Genomic DNA, 19,673 nt, shown 5'->3' on the forward strand with positions numbered 1-19,673 from the left:
GTCTGAGCCTGAAGGGGTTTTTTAGGGGGGGAAGGGAAGGGGGGACTCACAAACAACCACAATTTCTTCTAACTCTACCCTGAAACTCACTGCCCACCAAATTCACGCAGACGTGTACAGGCGTGTGCACAAAACATTTTGGGAAACACCCCCTGTTTCGCTGCAGACAAAGAGAAGCGCACACACATACACACCATCAGCAAAATGACAGAAGATGAAAGAAGCTATGGGAACAATTTTGTGCTTAAGACTCAATTAAATGATCCATGCCAACACGACCTAATTTTCTCTAATACCAGCCCTGAGCTGCTTAGAGTAGACCGAGATTTCCATAATATGCTATGTATAGTGTGAAGGAATGCAAGAGCAAGCATGCTTGCTGTTGTGAACATTTGCCCAGTAGTTAGTCTGCTGCAAATGCATTTGACTGCAGCCGGATAAGCCAATAAGCAGGAAAATGATGGAAGAAAGCCCTCGTGTTGCCATGTACAACAATATACTTTCAAAGCATATGGCCACTAGCGCACTGTTTGGAGCATCTGTTTGGAGATACCACATCTGGTGAGTCACCTGTTTTTTGAATGCAAAAGCATCAATTTTTCCCCCGAGGTCTATGCTGCAGATTTAAGTAAAATCTTAATTTTACTAAACTTTGACTGCAGCTGCTATTTTTTTCTGTTAGTGTTATTGTTCTATATTCAGTAATCTTTTTTTTTTTTTTATTCTCTGGGGCACAAAAACAATAAGTCAACCGTGTTACAGTTCTGGGAAATGACACAGAAATGAGACTTTAAATAACAAGAAGTAAACAGGACAATAAGAGAAGTGAAGGCATCTGATCAGAAACCTGATGGAAACTACAAAGAGGATTTTCAACTCTGACTTTGCACCACAACACCATGTGTGCAAACGCATCCGAGATAGGCTAGTGCAGCGCATCCCAACCCCAGCTGTGGGAAGCAGTTACATAAGCTGAACTTGACCCTGATACAGTTCTCCTGCCTCTCATGCAGTCCTTTATATCTCATCTCTCCTACACCCTCTGTGTCCCACTGAGGCCAACCCACATGCTGCCCCCCACCCACCTTAAAAAAAATAGGCTGAATATTCATTTTGGGCTTATGGCTCCTCCGCTGCTTCATTTTTAACAATTACTGCAAAAACAGGACTTCATTGTCTCAGCTGGAGTGATTTAAAGATAGATAAACATGTGGAGTAAATGCAAATCACTAACACACAAAAACACTGATGACCCTTTCATTGAATTTACATCATTTTTGCAAACCCATATATTCTATAGCATACAGTCTAAGTCGGGAAGGTGCAAAACACACACACAAACGCACAGGGGTCAAACAAACAACACAATCCTGAGTGACAAAACACGGGGGAAATCAAACCACTGCCTTTCCTCTGGCAGTGTACAGTCTAAAATGTTTAGTCTCTCCATTTTTCCTCTTCCCGGTGCCCCCCAGCAAGGCACCGCAGAGGCAGAGGGAGAAGGGTAACAAGGAGAGGAGGGAGACCTCTCTGTTAAACCCCTGTGGAGCTGAGAGGTGAGGCGAGGCTGGAGGCAAAACACATGAAGAGTGGGGGGGGGGGGGTCGAGTCTGGTACAGACAGAGAGGGAGGAAAAAAAAATACTGGGGTGCTGCGCTATGAAAAGAAGTTTGATAGGGAAAAGTGAGAAAATGGGAAGGAGGAAGAAATAAAGACGGCGTGAGAGGGAGAGATAAAGACAGAGAAATTGGGGGGTCCTATTGTTGCTGAGCTTTAAGTGGATAAGTAGACATGTGCTCAGTCTGCCTCTCTTCAGGCTTAATTGAGGGAGCCGAGACAAAAGGGGAAACATAATTATTCGCTCTCTTTCTCTCAGCCTCTCATTCTCGCAGTATATTAACGCATCGGGAGAGTGTATTACCACGGCGCACCGTGCAACAGCCGCCAAAGCATCATTACCATGCACACATGCCCACTCGCAATCAAGCACACACATGCACACACACACACATACAGAGGGGACAAAGAAAGAAAACTGAAGACAACAAAATTCCATATTTAATATCCACAACTGAAGATAAAAAAGGTAAGTATTGTCTAAATATGTCACAAACAGCAGCACTCACATCTGTCTGACTACAAACCACACAGGGCTGAGGATTACTGGGACTGGAGGCTCCTTTTACCTGCGCTGCCGATAACAGCTCTCTACTGGAGCTGTCACATTCATTATGCCACATTGTGACTGTTGCATTAGTCAGTTGCTCAACACCTATAGGCCCGCACGTCTATCACCTAACGCATGAACATAGTTTGCTGTGGCACACGGCGGAGTACTGTGGAATAAAGGCAGGCGCACACTTTCAGTCAGACACACCTGCAGGATCCCAAGAGAAATGAGAGCTGGTTTTTCCGAGTCACAGCATGCACTCACACTTTTTGGAAAAATACCAAAGGCCTGTCAGAACACACTCAAAGGAGACACACCCTACTCTCCCCTGCCAATCTTTTCATCTCTGCACCTGTCTCACAGCACCGCCCTACGTGACACACAGCTCGGCTCAGCAGACGCAAACTGTGATGCTGATGTAGCTCTACACTGTACTGCAACTGAAGCCAAAGAACACATGTCACTTGTTGTCTTTCATCTCGTCACTGTGTTGACTGTATTCTGGAAAAGGATGTTGCAACCAGACACTGATTTTTCATAAGTGAATCACTGAGCACTTACTGTTAAAGACAACAACTCATCACAACATCATAGTATTTTACAAATTTACTTCTATGGCGGAGATGAAACTACCCGTGTTCATTCATTTGTGCAGATCTATCTTTTAGTCAGCTATTACTGATTATTCACATTGTATCACACATCAAGAGCACACAGTGATGAAAAAAAAAATACTCCTGAGAGTTCCACACTACTTTAAAGTGAGCAAATATATATTTTTTGATTTTAAAATAACATCATAATCCAAAGTTATTAAGTCTAAAAGACCAAACAGTCTCTGTCAGCACTCACAACAACACTCTTTAGATGTGCTTCATCCAAAAACCTAAAAAAATGATGCTTAAAAAAGAAGATCAAGAGAAATAAATCCAATCTCTGCTAAAGACTGCAACAGTGACTACTCTAAACATTGTTGAAGCCAGAAAAGCTCCCAGCCTGACTGACCTTTCTTCACATCTTCAAACTACAACACCCCCCACGAAGCTCTAAACCACATGACGTAATTATTGGAATCACCCTTCCCTGAGGCCTTTCTCCTGCACCTCTCACATTCTTTGAATTGTTACCATTTCTCCTCCCACTTGGCGGAGTGAGGTTTTATGCTTACTCTGGGGAGTTTAAAAAAAAAAGGAATTACTATTGGAGGAGAATTCAATCCAAAAACAAGTCCAGACAGACTGCCATGGGAATGTGACAACAAGACCTTATCAGAGTATCTCTATGCTCCTCTTTTTTTCCATGCACACCTGCACACACCACATGTTAGCAAGTCTGCCAAAATATGAGCATGGGTGCGGGAAGCCTCTTGGTCCAAATGAATAAGAATCACTGCGGTTATTCACAAGTATGCATCTGTTTGCAAACATAGGTGGGCACATTGTTCACATTTGAGGAGGAACCACGTCTATCTAATGCCAAGACAAGAGTCAGATATGCTTTTGAAAATATACCATTGTTGAGACGGTAGTGCACGCTCCGCCGCACTCCCACAGTTCTTTTGAGACAGGACTGCCTGAGACATCACCAGCAGAATTCCCTGGAAGAGGGAGATTAGCTTCTATTCATCCTTCCGGGATCTGACAAGGCACGCGCCCCAATTCTAAGCTTAAACACACATGCAGATACACAAACAGTGTGTGGCTGCAAGCACGAGTCTCGACTCCTTAAATCAAACATTAATTTCTTTTAACTGGCGAGGGACAAATGATAATTCCTTCCTGAAGAGGGCTTTCATTTTGAGGCCACAGAAGCAAAACACAGAGATGACAGAACAAAGTGGAGTGGAAGGATATGAGCTGATTGTTATTCATTCACTATGGTCCCCACTGCTTGTCATCCTCTAACACAGAAGCAGAGAAAATTAGACTGGGTTTTATTTTAGTAGTAACAAAACAATTCCTTAAAAAATGTAGCAAAGAATGGCAATATGACGTAAAAGACTTGAGATTTGGGGTCAGTGTGGCAACCGAGGATCATGTTTAAAAAGAAAGATAAAGGCCAGTGGAATTCACTGTCAGCCAATTCACTCTGCTTGGCTCCTCAAGTGTCACTAACCTCATTAAATACGCTCCTCTGGCTTTCTAAGAGCTTACGCTATATGCTCCTTAACTCAGATTTCAACTGACTGTCTCTGCAGCAGGGCGCAGTCAGGGATTACCATATTTTAAAGAAGATTTTCTTCTACCTCCCGCTCTCCATTGAGCAAGGAGCCCGGGAGAGTCAATGAAAGTGTGTAGATTTTGATGCTCTGCTCAGTAGCTACTGCTACAACCTCAACTATCAGAAGTCGCTGCATGAATTCAAAGCCAGGAAACCCCACAATTTAACCTCCATTACAATGCAAGGCTTTTACACTAGAAGATCAAGATATCTCTGTATTACATCCAACTCGGACTCTTGTTGTAGGTTAATATGTGACATGATAAGGTCAAAACCACGTATTGTAGCGGACTGACTGGCACGTGAAAAACTACCGTGTGCGGTTTGTTAAATATTAATAAATCATCCCCTTTTTTGCCATTCCTCAATCAACGCTCACTCGTCCTTCCTGATGAGATGGTGATTGCGCAGACAATCGGCTCGCAGTCATCAAAACCAATCAACTGAATATTCATGTGGTGATTTTCTGTTTCAAATATGTGAGAAGGAGTAAAAGAAATGGGCGTGAAGACATGTTGGAGGAGGAGGAGTGTCAAAAGAAGGAGAAAAATATGGAAAAAGAATGAAGCATTAAACTAAAAATTGGAGTCAAGACGGGGCTATAACTACAACTAATCTGTTACTATTTTTAATCAAGTACAGTACTATTGTTTGTTTGTTAAGCCATTTAACATTGATGTATGAATCAAAAATGGAACCTAACTCAAGAGATCACCAGATATAACAGACAACAGCAAAGAACCTTTTTGAAATTGACCCTCTAGGCGATTTGTTACTAGCAGCCTGTTGCAGAAACAAGCAATTTATTCCCATTTCTTTTGTTGAATCTCCAAAAAATAGCAACGATAACACAGGTTGACAGGAATAAAATAGTATTTTTGTATCAAGGTGAATCCCAAAGAGCTGTTAGAAAGAAGAGAGAAGAAGACATGGCAGGCCTAAAATATTATCTCCACCAGATAAAAAGTCAAGACCTTCAGAAACTGGGGAAAAAAATCCACTAAACACCTGACTCAGGACCTGAGAGATGCAACGCTAAAGAAATTGCAGACACATAATTATACAAAAAACCTGAAAAAGTACGGTTTTTTTTCAGCCGATTCATCTACAGTTTGCCAAAGCCTCATCAGAAATAGTCTCAGTGCAAGGATAGCTGTCAAGAATACATTTAAAGACACCAGAACTTGGCTGAAAACAACAGGAATTACAGAGTGATAAATTCAAATGTCTGGGTTCAAATCATCAGCGATATGAACAGGAAAGGTCAGGAGAGAGGTACAACAGTGAGTATCTACAGCTATCTGCAACATGGATGCTCTGTCATGGTTTGAGGCTGCATTTTAGTCAGTGGTGTTGTCAAAAGTGACTTGAATTGAAATGACTAACACATGCAATACCATCTGCAAAGCATCTGATTGGCAGCACTTTTATTTTTCAGTATGTTAATGATCCCAAACACACTGCCAATACAGTAAAAGCATAAATATCAGTCATGGCCTCCCAAGAGCTCGGACCTTACCATTAATCAAACAGTGTGGGAAATTTTCATCTTGACAGAGAACAAAAGAAAGCAAAGCCTGGAAAACTATTCCTGAAATTACAAGAAAGCTTGCCTAAAAGGGTTCAAACTGTGTTGAAGAATAAAGTCTGAACTGATCACCAAGGTTAAAAAAAATCATGGCCAAATCCAAACAATCTTTATATTAGCATCACATATTATCTTCAGAAATGTAAGTCAAACCCCGGCACTGCCACGAAGTCACACACTGACACATATCAACAGTCAAAGACAACCACAAAGTGCTTTCAATGGAGCCAAATTGGCGGGTAATACTTCTGTTGTGCTCTGTGCTGGCTGAAGGGACGGTGAAAAAACAGAGCGACTGAGTGGGTGTGAGAGAGGGATAAGAGGGTTTTAGGCAAAGGTAGACTGATTGAGGTGGGAGGTTGAGACAGGGGGATGAGACGAGAGAGGAAAGAGAGTCTGAAAAAAAAGATGATGATGGTGGTGAAAGGGGGATGAGAGGCTGTTAATGCGGCGGGGAGCTGGTGGAATCGAGTGTTGGGCCACAGGTAGACAGATGAATGATGCGTGCCGAGGCGGAAGGAGACACGAGAGGTAAAGAGGTGTAGTGGTGCTGATAGGTCTTGAGGGGCTGATAGAGATGGATGTTGTGTCAGTTCAAAGTAGGCCAGATGTGAACAGACCCGATTTGTTGTCAGTAATGACATGACTGCAAGACTATCTGAAAAGAGAGCCATTGAAGAGGCCATTGTGTGTGTTACAGTGAGTTAGGAGGTGACCAAACCACTGTCTCTAAAAATGATGGGAGCAATTTTTCCAGGAAAACTGGTAGTCTGCTACTGTTTTGATGAAAAAGCTCAAATATGTTTGCACTCTTTAATTAGTCTTCAAAATAAAATTTGCTTGCAGAAAATGGAGTCATGCACATTATCCAAACAACTGTGATTTAGGCGCTAATATTGTAAAAAAAACAAAACAAAACTAATATTTGCACACAGTTGTTTACACAGGACTTATAGGATCCAGTCTTTCTAACAAATACGAGTTTACAAATCTGCTTGAAAATGGCTATTAACCCAGATATGTAAATGGACTTCTGTGCTCATTCCATGCCTGAGCTCAGTGAAACAAAAACAGCAGGATTAATCTTTAATTGTTACAACTATACCAGTACAAGTTCACTCATATTATTGAAAATGATTCAACATTTCAGAGTAATGCCAAGAGAGTTAATAATACGCAAAGCAACACTGTTATCACTTAATTAAGATTACTGCTAAAGCTATAGTACTACCCTAATCATTACCAGAAAGCAAGAGCGAGGCTTTGGCACAACAACAAACTAGGTAAGGCGTAGATTAGTGGGTACCGTGGGAGCACAAGAAAGCGAAAATTAAAAATTAAGGGAAGAGATGGTATTGAGACAAAGGCAGGGAAAAACATCAAAGTATAAACCTGTCAGAGGTAATGTAATGAAAGATGTTAGCAGCAGAGGAATGGGCAGCACAGAGTGAGGCCTGAGGGAGTTGGGGGAGGGGAACAGCAGGATTTAGAAGGGGAAGTTATCTTAGTGCATCCGTGCACCTGAGTCAATAGCAAGGATAGCAAACAAAGTTCAGCTTGAAGGAGACACAGGAGACAATGTGCTTCAGCGAGGGACGGGGGTAAGAAATGCTCAGGAAGAATGTGACAGGCAAACACCGGCTCACTGTGCCGACTCTCGGGTCAGCACAGGTCACAAACCACCAAAAACAATACAGTATAGTTCTGGGAAACTTAAACCTATACACCGTTCAAAGGAATTAGAAGACGAGATCATTCAAAATAACATGAAAATAAGAACACAAAACTATGGCAGTTGCTGAAAATATAAGCTGGAATTTCAAGGCTAGGTTTGCAACACACATACTATAATTTTCAATATGATCTCATTTGTTTATCTCAGTTACCACATCACAAACTGTGGTCTCTTTCTCCATTTGTTCATCTCATGCAGAAACAGAAAAATAACTGGCGTGGCAGTAAGGTGTGAAGAATTCAGAGAATGACACAGGGGACCAACGCCCAGTTCTGCAAACTTCAGCAGCTGAAAACCACACACACCAGTAATTCTAGTAGACAATAGGTCAGTTTCTCACACACAGGAAGACTAAAATAAGTCTAGGGCTGAAACTAATGGTTATATGCACGACTGAGTCATCTTTCTTTTTTCTGATTATCAGTTCTAAAACCTGTCATAAACATCATAAAGACTAGTAAACCACAGTGGGCTTGTTAGAACACGGATCCTCACATTACTATACCCCGATTCAAGCCAATGGGGGTGAGATATCTTGTGGCAAACACAACGCTGTTGTTGAGACGAGGATATCAACGGCATGTCAGTTACGGGGCATCTCTTCGGAGGATGGGGTTGGATCTAGGTCAATGGGTCCATTTCCTTGGAGTTGATCTCTTGTGCAGGCTAAAGCTAGAGGGTTATTGTTTGGACTTTGAGTGGCTACAGTGAATAGATCCTCCTCTGTCAGTGCATTAGTGACCTGTAAAAGCTCCACACGACCGACATCTGAGTGCCAGCCTGAGGGGAGAACAACAAAAGACAACCTGACATCACGCAGGCACATATGCACACACGTTCACGTCCCTAAAAGCTAACACACCACAGGACAATAACAAAATCACTCAATATGAAAGAGACCTCATAAAGGACTCACCACAGCTTTTTCTTTTTTTACCCCAAAGAAACTCACTCCATAGAACAAAGAAAAGTCATGCAGCTTTGCCTGTAAGCCCTTGCTTTTGTCATTCTCGCACACACACATCATACTGTACATTCACGTACATATTTGCACACACTTACAAATGCACACACAGGCTTTTCAGACCGCCTTGCAATATCCCACTGCATCACTTCCAGGTCAACAGGCAGGGACGTAAAGTGCGACTGTGTGATGAGAACTGAGTCGCCTGCCAGCTCTTATGAGAGGGTTGAGGAGAACGATGGGGCCGAAGAAGGAATAAAGAGAAGAGACAATGGCTAAGTGGCCTGTTTCCTGTGCTTTAATTATACAGCCAGTGAGTGTGAAGTTAGACAGAGAAACAGATTCCAAACAGGAGAGTAAAGATTTCCAATCAGAGATAAAAAAAAAAAAAAAGAAAAGATCCCAGGAAGGCCAAATCTCCCAGTGCAAACAAAGCATAAACACAGTCATTGAAGTAATACTAGCTCTAAATCCCTACTCAGCACTTCACACACACACGTGCATTTCCTCTCTCGCACTCTGAAGTCTGTTAAAGCATTTTCCTGTTCAGGTTATCTCAAAGCAAAGCTTCCTTTTTCCATGAAACCACACACTTTGAAACTATATTCTTTAGAAGGACAGGTATAATCTCACACTGCACACATCCTGTGGAGACTGATCGCAAAGTATACCAAATTATACATATTATGAATTGAGGGTGCCCTAGAAAATAAAATCTAACAGCTAAAATGCATTCACACACACGCAAATGGGTTTCAACCTCATCAGCTGGTATCCAGAGCTGATGTGTGGGCTGGAACACCACACTGATCAGAGATAATGGGCAGACATGACAAGGGTGGTAATGCTGTCACACAGAGAGTAAGGATTGAAATATTTCATGATGGAGCAAGAGACGGAAAGAGGGAGACAAAGAGAAAATAAAGCATGGGAGAATGAGGGAGGGAGTAAAGGAAGGAAGGAAGGAGGAAACTCCCAATTCATCAGCAGACAGAACAGACAAAAGGGAGGAAATGATGAGGGCGCATGCCAGCTCATGTCAACTGTGAGACACCCCTCCCCTGCTTAGCCCCCTTTGCAAATTAGAGCCATCCCTTCTGCTTTTTTTACTTCTCATCAGGGGGTTAATGTTAAGGAGTCTGGGACAATGTTCTCCACCAGATCTGCAGTCTTTAGGTGACAACAAAGTAGTCCTGCTCAACCAGACGAGTGACATTTCATAATGGAAAAGCAAAGACGTTAGTATGACATAATCACGCATAGTCACATATGCTGTTCATAATTTCCAAATATTTCACAAGTGCCCAGAAACATCCAGATGTGTACGCAGTATATGTGATATCCAAATGATTTCCAACCTATTCAACTTTAATAGGGAGACATGTGTGACCCATCAACCCCCACTGCACGGTTTATGACATTACGAGATTTTATTAGAATCATTTTTATTAAATACAACTGAGGAAGTTAAATTATCCAGAAAGAAGAGCTGGGGGAATATCTGAAAAATGTATCTTTTCTTTTGTTTTTTTTGCAGCATAAACATATTTTCCCCTGTTCTGTAACTCATCTTACTAACCCACAGATTCATCTCATCCACTTGATCTTGACCCACTCAGTTTCAGAGCTACGGCCTTTTCTGTTACAATCTGCATTGCAAAGGGATTCCCTCTCCTTTTGCGTGTAGCCAGAACTGAACCAGCAGCGTAATTAGAGAAACTCAGTGAAACCAGAGAAGAGAGAGAGAAAAAAAACGTTTTAACTTCCCCCCACCCTCAGCTGTCAGTTTTCTCTTGCTTTTCCCAAAACAGACTTAAGCAATATTTCTCTTCTTACTGGGCTCCAAATGACGGCAACAGACAGTGAGAAACAAGAACGCACACACACAGACACACACAGAGAACCCAGAGGCGCACACTGAAACACAAACATTTAAACAGCTTGATTGCATGCGGGGATGGTGGTGGGGTTGGTGGGGGGGTCGGTGGGGAAGAGCATAAGCCCCACATTTGTTTAACAGCAGAAATGAGTGGACCAGAGAGGAAGAGGGATAAAAGGTAAATTTAGAAAATAAGACACATATAAGGACCGTTTCTGCATCGTGTGTATTATATCTTTCATTATTAGATTTATTCACTGCAGTAGACGACAATGTGAGAATATCTGCACAAACCCTTGTCGTTTCTCTTGTCGATGATGAAGAAAAATACTATATTTGTTATTTAATGTATGCAGGAAACTGAACTTTACATGAAGAAATCAGAGTATATAGTTGATTTGGTGACTCTTATTTAATACACAAATTATATCTACGTATCAGTGCATTTATAAAGAATATGTATTAATGTCGTGAGATGGACTACATCTGAAAACAAAATTCTCTTCCCCCAAAGGAAACTCTTCATTGTTAAGTTGACTTGTTTTGTGATTAAGACCTATCCAAGCTGTCGGTAAATTCAATGATCTCTCTGAACTGAGCATATACAGGCCTTAAAAGTGAGCTGATAGAGCATGAGAGCAAGTGTATCAATCTGGGTCAGTATGTACACCTTAACAAACAGACACACACTCACCAACCCAGAGGGTTCACTTAACAAAGTCCCATCCCCCCTTCATGCTCACACAGATTATTAGCCTACAGTATACACAGCACCGTGTGGTTGTGTGGATGTGCACATATTTGTCCCCAGCACACGCTTGCGTACACAGTAAATGGACACACACAAAAAAAAACTGAATGGGATAATGGCTCCCTCCCCCCTCTTTTCGTTGCCCCCAGCTTTTGCAAAGTCTTTGTCATTTTTGTAAATATATAAATATATAAACAAAAGTGTGCGCATGCAGACGTGCTCACACTTACGCGCGCGCACACACACACACACCAGTTTTCATCTGTCACTGTAAATCCTTTCACGGATCGCTTCCTCAAAACACCCTGCCAATATTCAACTTCCTCATGGCAACTGAGGCATTGAATTGTGGCAAGAAGGCAAGACAGATAAGGTGAAGAAAACACAAGAAAGTGACACAGATAAAGAGATCTGGTTTAACAGTCATCAGAAGAAAGAAAGAAAAGCAAATATTAACAGAACGAGCACAGTTTTTCACCAAGTTACAAGGCAGAGCGGGCAAATTGATTTGCTGTAGAGCTCTTTGTTTTACAGTTTGACTCAAAAATGTGCTGTGACAGCTCTTATCGGGATTCTGTGGAAGAGAGGCGTGTAACAGTCGCTTTAAAAGTTTGGCTACTGAGCTGTTATGATTTGACTTTATATAACAGGGATATCTTTTGGGGTAAGCCCTTTGCTTGGCTTATCAAACAATTAGGTTGACCACACCAATATCAAACCATCTACTGTAAATACTGCTGATAGGCAGTGAGGCATTAGCTTTCCCTATTAGGTCCCAAAACAACAAAATGACAGCAAAATGAAAGGAATCCTCACATGGTCTATGCTGACAGATAATTGGTGTTGAGAAAAATCTCAAGCCAACCACCAAAGTTTTTTTTTTCCTTCCCAGCAAAGAAGAGGGATTGTAAGGGTGGAGGAAAGGACAGCAGAGACTACTTGCCCTTTGATCCGCCATAATTCTTTTGCTGTCTGGATCCTGGCACAGCTGAGACCTCACACCTCCTCGAATACACACGTTTGAGTGACAGATGCTAAATATGTCTGCAGTGTTGAGTAGGAAATGACAGTGGATATTTGCAGAATCCCCACCACCGTTTCTGTATTTCCCTTACTTTACAATGTGTCCCTACTTTTTTATTATGTATTGCTGCCTACTGCAACTCTGCTAAGTCGTCTGTACCAATCTGCCTTTAACTGCTGTTCCCTCAAGACTTTCAGTAGCTCTAAAGTCTCCCTCTTTGTCAGTCTCATCCTCCGCTTCACTCTTTTGCTTTTCTCCTCTCTTAATATTCCCACACATGTGCACATGCACAGAGCAGGCTGATGTCTTTATCAGATCCAAATTTCTCAGTGAATCTGTCTTTTTTCATCTTCCATTGTGAACCTTTGATGGTATAACCAGAAATGTCGAGGACTGAGTGCTTTTTATGCTTCTTCACAGAGCAGAGGCTAACAAGCTTCTGACAGACCATAATTACTGTAAGCAGCACTTGATCTTTTGATCTTGAAATGAGAGTAATCACACTTTTATCTCAAGTAATTTCATAACTCTGCATATCAGATCTGTTACAGTACGTGAAAGCACACAACCAAACACATGCACTGAATATAACAGCCTCACTGTGTTTCCCCTACTCTTAGAGAGCAAACTGCACAGCTCAAAGGGCACTGCCAGGTGCTGTGGGTTCAGAGGGCTGTTAAGGTATTTTATCATCATTAAATTAGCACCACTGGGAAACTAGGCAAAGTCCCAACACAGAGAATTAATGATTGATAAACTCCTTTCATCGTCACACATAAAGTGGCCATGCAGGATTAGCATTTAACCAAAATGGGCTTTCTGTGCAATTCTCGTGTATTTATATCAATTTGTGTGTGACAAGAAGTGCAAGAGACCCTAAAGAGCGAAAGAAAAAAAGCCATCCCTCAAACAGTAACAGAGCCTATACTGTACTAGCAGAGAAGAGTAGTCACACCATGTGTGGGACTGCGCAGCATATCTTAACACACATGTTGGTGTAGCACATATATACACATACACACAGGTATGACAAAAAATCTTATACTCTATGAAGATGCACACGTGCTACACAGAGTTAGTAACTTATCTAATCACACATAACACAAAGCCAGTCACCATAGGCAACAGTTTCTCTTTATACCTCTCACAAAGCTCACCAAACGTCCTCAAAACAAGAAACCGGTCTCTTTACCTTTACTTAATATGTCCCAGTGCGTGTTACAGTTAATCCCCTGAACTGGTAAAAACACAGCCTGTGTGCGTCCTCTTCAAGAATTAAAAAGAGGGAAATCCTTACATCAGTGAAACGTCTCCCGGACTCCAGCGCAGCTTTTACGCGCACACAGACACATTAGAGCGCATACTCGCATACTTGCTGTCTTTTTGCGTGCCTACACCAGACTGAAGGCTTAGCGAAGGGTGTGTGTGTACTGAGTGTGAGCCCGCCCCTTTTTTTTCTGGTTTCCCCTTTTCTCTCTCCCACATGCGCTCCAACCCAGCCCTCGTTCTCCCCTCTCTCATCTCCAGCTCACTCCCTCTTTCTCTCGCTCCAATTTCGCCTCCTCTGCCTTGCCAATTGACTGCCAGCGTGTGTGCTGGGTCTGTGCCTCTAAGCCTAAATGTCCCAGTCCTCTTTTTAATTGCTGGCTCTCTGGCCTCGTTCTACACACAAACAAAGGCACAGTGGAGTGGAGTGGACAAGCATGGGCCTGCACAAACACACAAGAAAACGATATTTGCCTGCAAGGAAAGATAGGCTGATACAGTAAGTAATTCTGGGGAAAGATAATAGATAGCCCAAACCAACGCTCTACTGATGGTAAGCTAGCAGGAAATACTTATCAGCTAGCTAACTTTAAAAAAGTAAAATACCCTGCAAGGCACACGTGGTTTTGAATAGAAAGGTGAAGATATTGCGTGATGGAGTACATGAAAAACCTGTCTCTCTCTCTCTCTCTCTCTCTCCCTCTCTGAAGCCTGTCACACAAGCTGATGTTGCTCATGTTATGCTTCTGCTGCAATCTTGTCTTTTCTTCCATCATTTCTGTATTTACTATTTTATAACCCAGCCAGCATTCTTATTTGAAGTATCAAATAAAAAAGGATTAAGTCTCTTTTGATGTTTTTGACTATTTTCTCAATTTCTCTTTGACTATTTTGAATATCAGGAAACATGGTGCTGAACCTTTGCAGCCTTCTGAAATGGGTTGTCAGCTTGGATTAACATCATCTACGGTGGACCCTCAAAGTCCAAATCACTGTTGCAGGACTACATCATAGATGGGATAGCTATTTGCCTTGTGGTCAACACAAGCAAGCAAACACACACACCTTATAGTAAATACAAGAAAAAAAAACTGTGAAAGAATTATTCATCAATGCGTTCCTAATAAGTCATTAAGTACAACTTAATAAGAGATGCGGATTATTAACTGGGGATAAACTATGTAAGACACTAAATAAGAGAAACATTAGGTAAGACTTAGATCTAACTGCCCACTTTATTTGAGTTTTAATACTGATTACCTCTGCCTCAAAAACTAAGTGGCAGTAAACAGCAAAAGTTCATTTTGCATCACTTTAAGTCATGAAACATTAATCATACTCAGTAGTTTCTCAGTACTTGAGCATTTAAAAAAAGAACAACTGACTTTGGAGTAATCTTGAGTATTGTTTTGTACCACTTAATTTTTATTGCTGACTTATTCAGGTATGATTCATTTAGAAAAATTAGATTGATTAGAGATATTTTAAACCAATTATTCCCTAATGGTTCAGTATTAGCATCTTCTAGGCAGTTCTTTGGTAAACAATAATTATCTATAAATATATCCTGGATCTGGATTTGAGAAATGATAATGAACAGTATCAGTAATGAGGTATTTCCCAATTGGTTCTTCATTTGTTTTTTAGTAACTAATAGTTTTTTGCTTTTTAACCTAGTTCATTTAAGATTCAAACAGGAATGCCAAGATCAAAGGGCAGGAAATGCAAAGAAATTATCGTTTGGGCTTTTATGGAGCTAAAACCAGGTTTAGCACACTAGAGATCTGTAACAACCAAGAAAGAAAGTAATATCCTTCAGGCATTTTTTTCAAAAGGAACATTTTGATACGTCGGTTGTGCGGGAAATTCAGTGGAGAGTTTCGTCCAGAACTAGTGAAAGTTTTCCATCTCAAAATATGCTCAGTGTTTCTGCAAATCCCAAAAAGATAAATGCGTAAATCACACTACAACAGTCAGTAACTTTCTCTCTGTTTGTAGATAATTTGCTCTTTACTGTCTGACAAAAGAGCTTTTGGATTTCTTAATATTACCAAACTCAATCACCAAAAACAGAACATTTATGAGGAAAAACAACCGCATTTATATAATAGACCAATGATCCCTGTTGTCTTTTTTTTTCTGCACTGTGAAGTTACTGAAATAGCTGGTGTTTAGGTGTCTAGCATTTATGCAGGCAAACATGTCCGGACAAAGGCCAGGAGAGGTAACAGATCTACCCAACAAAAGGACCTCATACAGTCTCCACAGGGGAAACAGGGGAGACAGTCACAAGCACAAAGTCACTACATGATAATGCACAGACAACACACACACATGCATTCACAGCACTTCCCCCCCAGGCACATGGTGACATTTCAGCACCTTACTGAGACTATCCCACCGCTGTGCCTCTTGCATGACATAATTCCTTTGCGTAGGATTGTATGCATGTACGTCCACTTATGTATCTGTCTCCTAGTTTCCCTGTCTACACATCAGACCCGATTATCTTCCCAGTCTTCCGTGTTATCTAACAGCATGACTGGGGAAGGTAGTGTCGTGCTGTGAACTGGCTGAGACAGGAAGTAGCCGGTCCTGGAGGATGAACAGAAACCTGTTCCCACACTCCTACCCAAACATTCCTTTATTGGACTGTAATGCAATTATCCAAGGAGTGGGAAGAAATTAGTCAGTAGTTTAATGATAACTCCAAGTTATGTACTGTATGTGATGGCATGCTTGAAAAAGTAGAAAACAGCGTTGGTAAAAACAACAAAACAACAACTGCAGGTGGAGAATGTTATGCAAGTAGAGACGTAGGGGGGCTGCAAAAACATCAGGATGTTGGGGTGTGTTTTTTTGTTGTTTTGCTCTGTCTGCACTCATCATCTGGTGGGATGCTTGTGTAATAAGAACACACACACACAGTCTTCTGTCAGCTGTGTGTCAGAGCTTAGGATAGGGCAGGGTAAATGAATATCAAAGCCCAATGACCAGTTGAGTTTTCTATTGAATAAACACTGGTAGGAGCACCACTACACAAGTGTATCTGTTTTTCCCCTCTCTTCCAGCCCACCTGAGCTGGCCTTTCAGCACAATAGACTCCACCTTTTGATCCTTATCAGATGTCATCACAGTGTGTATGTGTGGGTGGCAATATCAGTTAAGAGCTGACGGGATGAGATCGGTTTCCCATTTCATGGTTCCTGCCATCTCTGTTGCCATACATATCATATTGAAATTCATGAACATACTGTATTGGAAAGGGAACAAAAAAAAAAAGAAGTGCACATCCCCACCCCCACCCCGCCAACATCCACTGTGCCAGATTTGATAAAATCATTATCATCAGCCATGCGAGTAGAACTGTTGAATAATGCATTGCTGGTCCACAATAGCACATTCCTCCTGGCCTTCTACCTTTCTCCAGGAGTCATATTAGCTACTGGTTGCTCTTTCCACTGCTTAGGGTCATAATAGCTAGTCTCTATTACATTTTCCATTACCAGGGGACATCACTATAAAGACACATGTTGAGCCGTATGTGGACAAAGCATGCGGTGAATAGAGAGACACACGGACAAAATGCCTACAGAGGAAGACACAACTTCACTCATGAATAGTGACAACAGATTTGACTGACAGACTTTTAAAATAAGGCGAGCATCAGTAGTTAGACTGCATGTTTGTCTAGTGATTAACATTATGACACGTACACAGAAGCTGCTCATCCACAGAAGCCCGTACCATGAAGCTCCTATCACAGCCCACTAACTTTACCTGGTGTGTAACTTCATGGCTGAGTTGCTGTGGTTCCTAAATGCAAATGTTTGTAAAGGCAGACTGCATGGCTAGGTGCTTGATTTTATAAACATTTCTCAATGAGACTGAAAACAGCTGAATTCAAAGATTACTGTTCATATCGCATACGCTGGATATTGTGGGTTTGGCAAAAAAAATGTTATATTAGTTGTTCCATTTGTCAAGTATACCCGGTTATACACACCCCAACATACAACCATGTATGTACATAGAGGATGTGGCACACATACTGTACCTTCACTTGTTTATTGGATTTATCTCAGTTTCTTGACAAATATCTTCATCTCAACCTATAAAATAAATGTTTATGCATGTAATCATTTCAACAACAACAAAAGAAACACTATAAAGAGTGACATTACTGGATGCGATGCACATATGTTTCCAATTCTATTTTAGATGCTGCAAGTGAATGAATTCAAGTTCACTGTTATCAGCCTAGGAGCTGATAGCCCCTAAGAGCAGATGGACAAAAAGAGCAAATATACTGCTGAGTTGATGTTAACAGTTACTAATGGGCTAGCTGGTTATTTCCCTTAGACTGCAAGGTCACACAGTACCACATTAGCCTAAAGCTTTGAGTCTATAATGAATATTCATGTGGGAGAGGTTAGTTCATTACCTGCGGTGTGGTTATCGAACAGGAACATTATATATTGTTCTTTTTATTCTGGTCACTCTCATGTTACTGCTCCTAAACCACTGCTGCACTTATGTGGTTTGTTAATAGGCTTTTACAGTAAAGACAAACATGACCGTAAGCCCATTGCCTGCTGTCTAAAAGAATGGAGTTAGTCATTTACATCATTGTTGTGTCAGATGCAGAAGTGTGCTATTGCCACAGTGCAGTTAAATCTGCCGGAGACTCCATGAAGTTCAGTTAAGCAACTTTGGATTGCCCAAAAAAGTAGGGTGTTCATGATAATTCTTTGTAAGTGAGGTGGAAGCTTGCAACATAGTCATGTTAAGAATAAAGACCCAGTATTTCAGGATCTACCTAACTAAAGGCATGAACGAAAGCTACATCTTTACGCACTTTGTTACTTTGTTGGTCTGGAGAGTTCAGACTATGTTGAAGAAGATTGGCATATCAAGAACTGTACACTCTGTTTTTTGCCCTATAGGATGTATCTCTATGTGTGTTTGCACATGTCCCAGTAATCACTACATCCATTTTCCTGAAATATAAATATATATATAAAGAAATAACGGGTAGCTCAAGACTTTTCCACAGTACTGTATATTTTTTAAACAGTTTCAAAATCAGTACAAGACAAACATAAACACAGAGGCGTCAATGGCCTGCCTTGGAGTAAATCAGCAAATCCCTGATTCCCTTTGTAAATTTATGGGCTGTATTACAGTTAGCTCACACAGCTAGCTCAGTCCATACTAATAAACACTCACTGAAATACACTGGCAGCAATGTTTAGCCCTTAATCAGATAACACGCTGAAGTTGCAGTTAGACCCTCACAGCAGAACAACTACAAATCCTTTCCCTGGAGACACTACAAAATCATTACTACACTAAACTAATTTACCATATGTCTTTTTGTAGCTTATACTGAGATAAACAGCATGATAAATTAAACAAGATGGGCACTACAGTCAACATGAATTTATTTTGGAATCAGGTGGGTTTAAGACACAATGGTAGGAGCATGAATGTGGGTTGAGATGAGACTAAAATAGTCAATAAGAGAGCAAAAGGAAAGAAATATGTAATGTGTGTTGGAAGAGTCAACAGAGATGTAGATCTTTATACAGAGATCTACACGAAACAGGGATGCTTAAATACAGTAGAGACGCCAGTTGTATCCACATAGTAATCCATTAAAATATACACAGGGCACCTGAAGAGACAGTGCATCATTAATAATGTTTAGTCAGGATAAACTCTTCTTAATACTCCAAAATGACTAAGCCAGATACAGAATTAAGTTGTGGGTATCTATGTGCAGTTTTTCTGAGGGATCAAAAGAAAAGAAATAATCACTTGTCACTCAGCGTAGCTCAGCCCAGATCACCAGAGTAAATACATGAAATCATACTCACAACCATAATAACCTTCAATGTAAACCAAGAACAGAGATAATTATGGTGCTGGATTAAAAGACAATTATGTGGGATAGCAGGACATGGGAGGGGTGAAAACACTGTATTTGTTTCTGTTGGTCTTTTGGCTTACTTCAGCTTTCTTACTAATTCTTATTTGTAAAAGAAATATGTACCAACAAGCGGCAGCAAAAATA

The 19,673-nt window shown here is 41.1% G+C and overlaps 1 protein-coding gene across 3 annotated transcripts in view; it reads right to left on the reverse strand.

Moving 5' to 3' along the window:
* LOC100698758 (T-lymphoma invasion and metastasis-inducing protein 1) overlaps positions 1 to 13,742 on the reverse strand; it is a 51,592-nt gene extending 37,850 nt beyond the window's left edge. For 2 of the 3 annotated variants that reach the window (XM_005472257.3, XM_005472255.3), the window contains exon 1: positions 13,524 to 13,742. The gene's annotated coding sequence lies outside the window, so the exon portion shown is untranslated. The remainder of the gene's footprint in view (positions 1 to 13,523) is intronic. The other variant, XM_005472256.4, reaches the window with a different exon arrangement.
* Positions 13,743 to 19,673: the final 5,931 nt, after the last annotated feature.

The sequence above is a fragment of the Oreochromis niloticus genome, linkage group LG10 (assembly GCF_001858045.2).
Source record: "Oreochromis niloticus isolate F11D_XX linkage group LG10, O_niloticus_UMD_NMBU, whole genome shotgun sequence".
NCBI lineage: Eukaryota > Metazoa > Chordata > Actinopteri > Cichliformes > Cichlidae > Oreochromis > Oreochromis niloticus.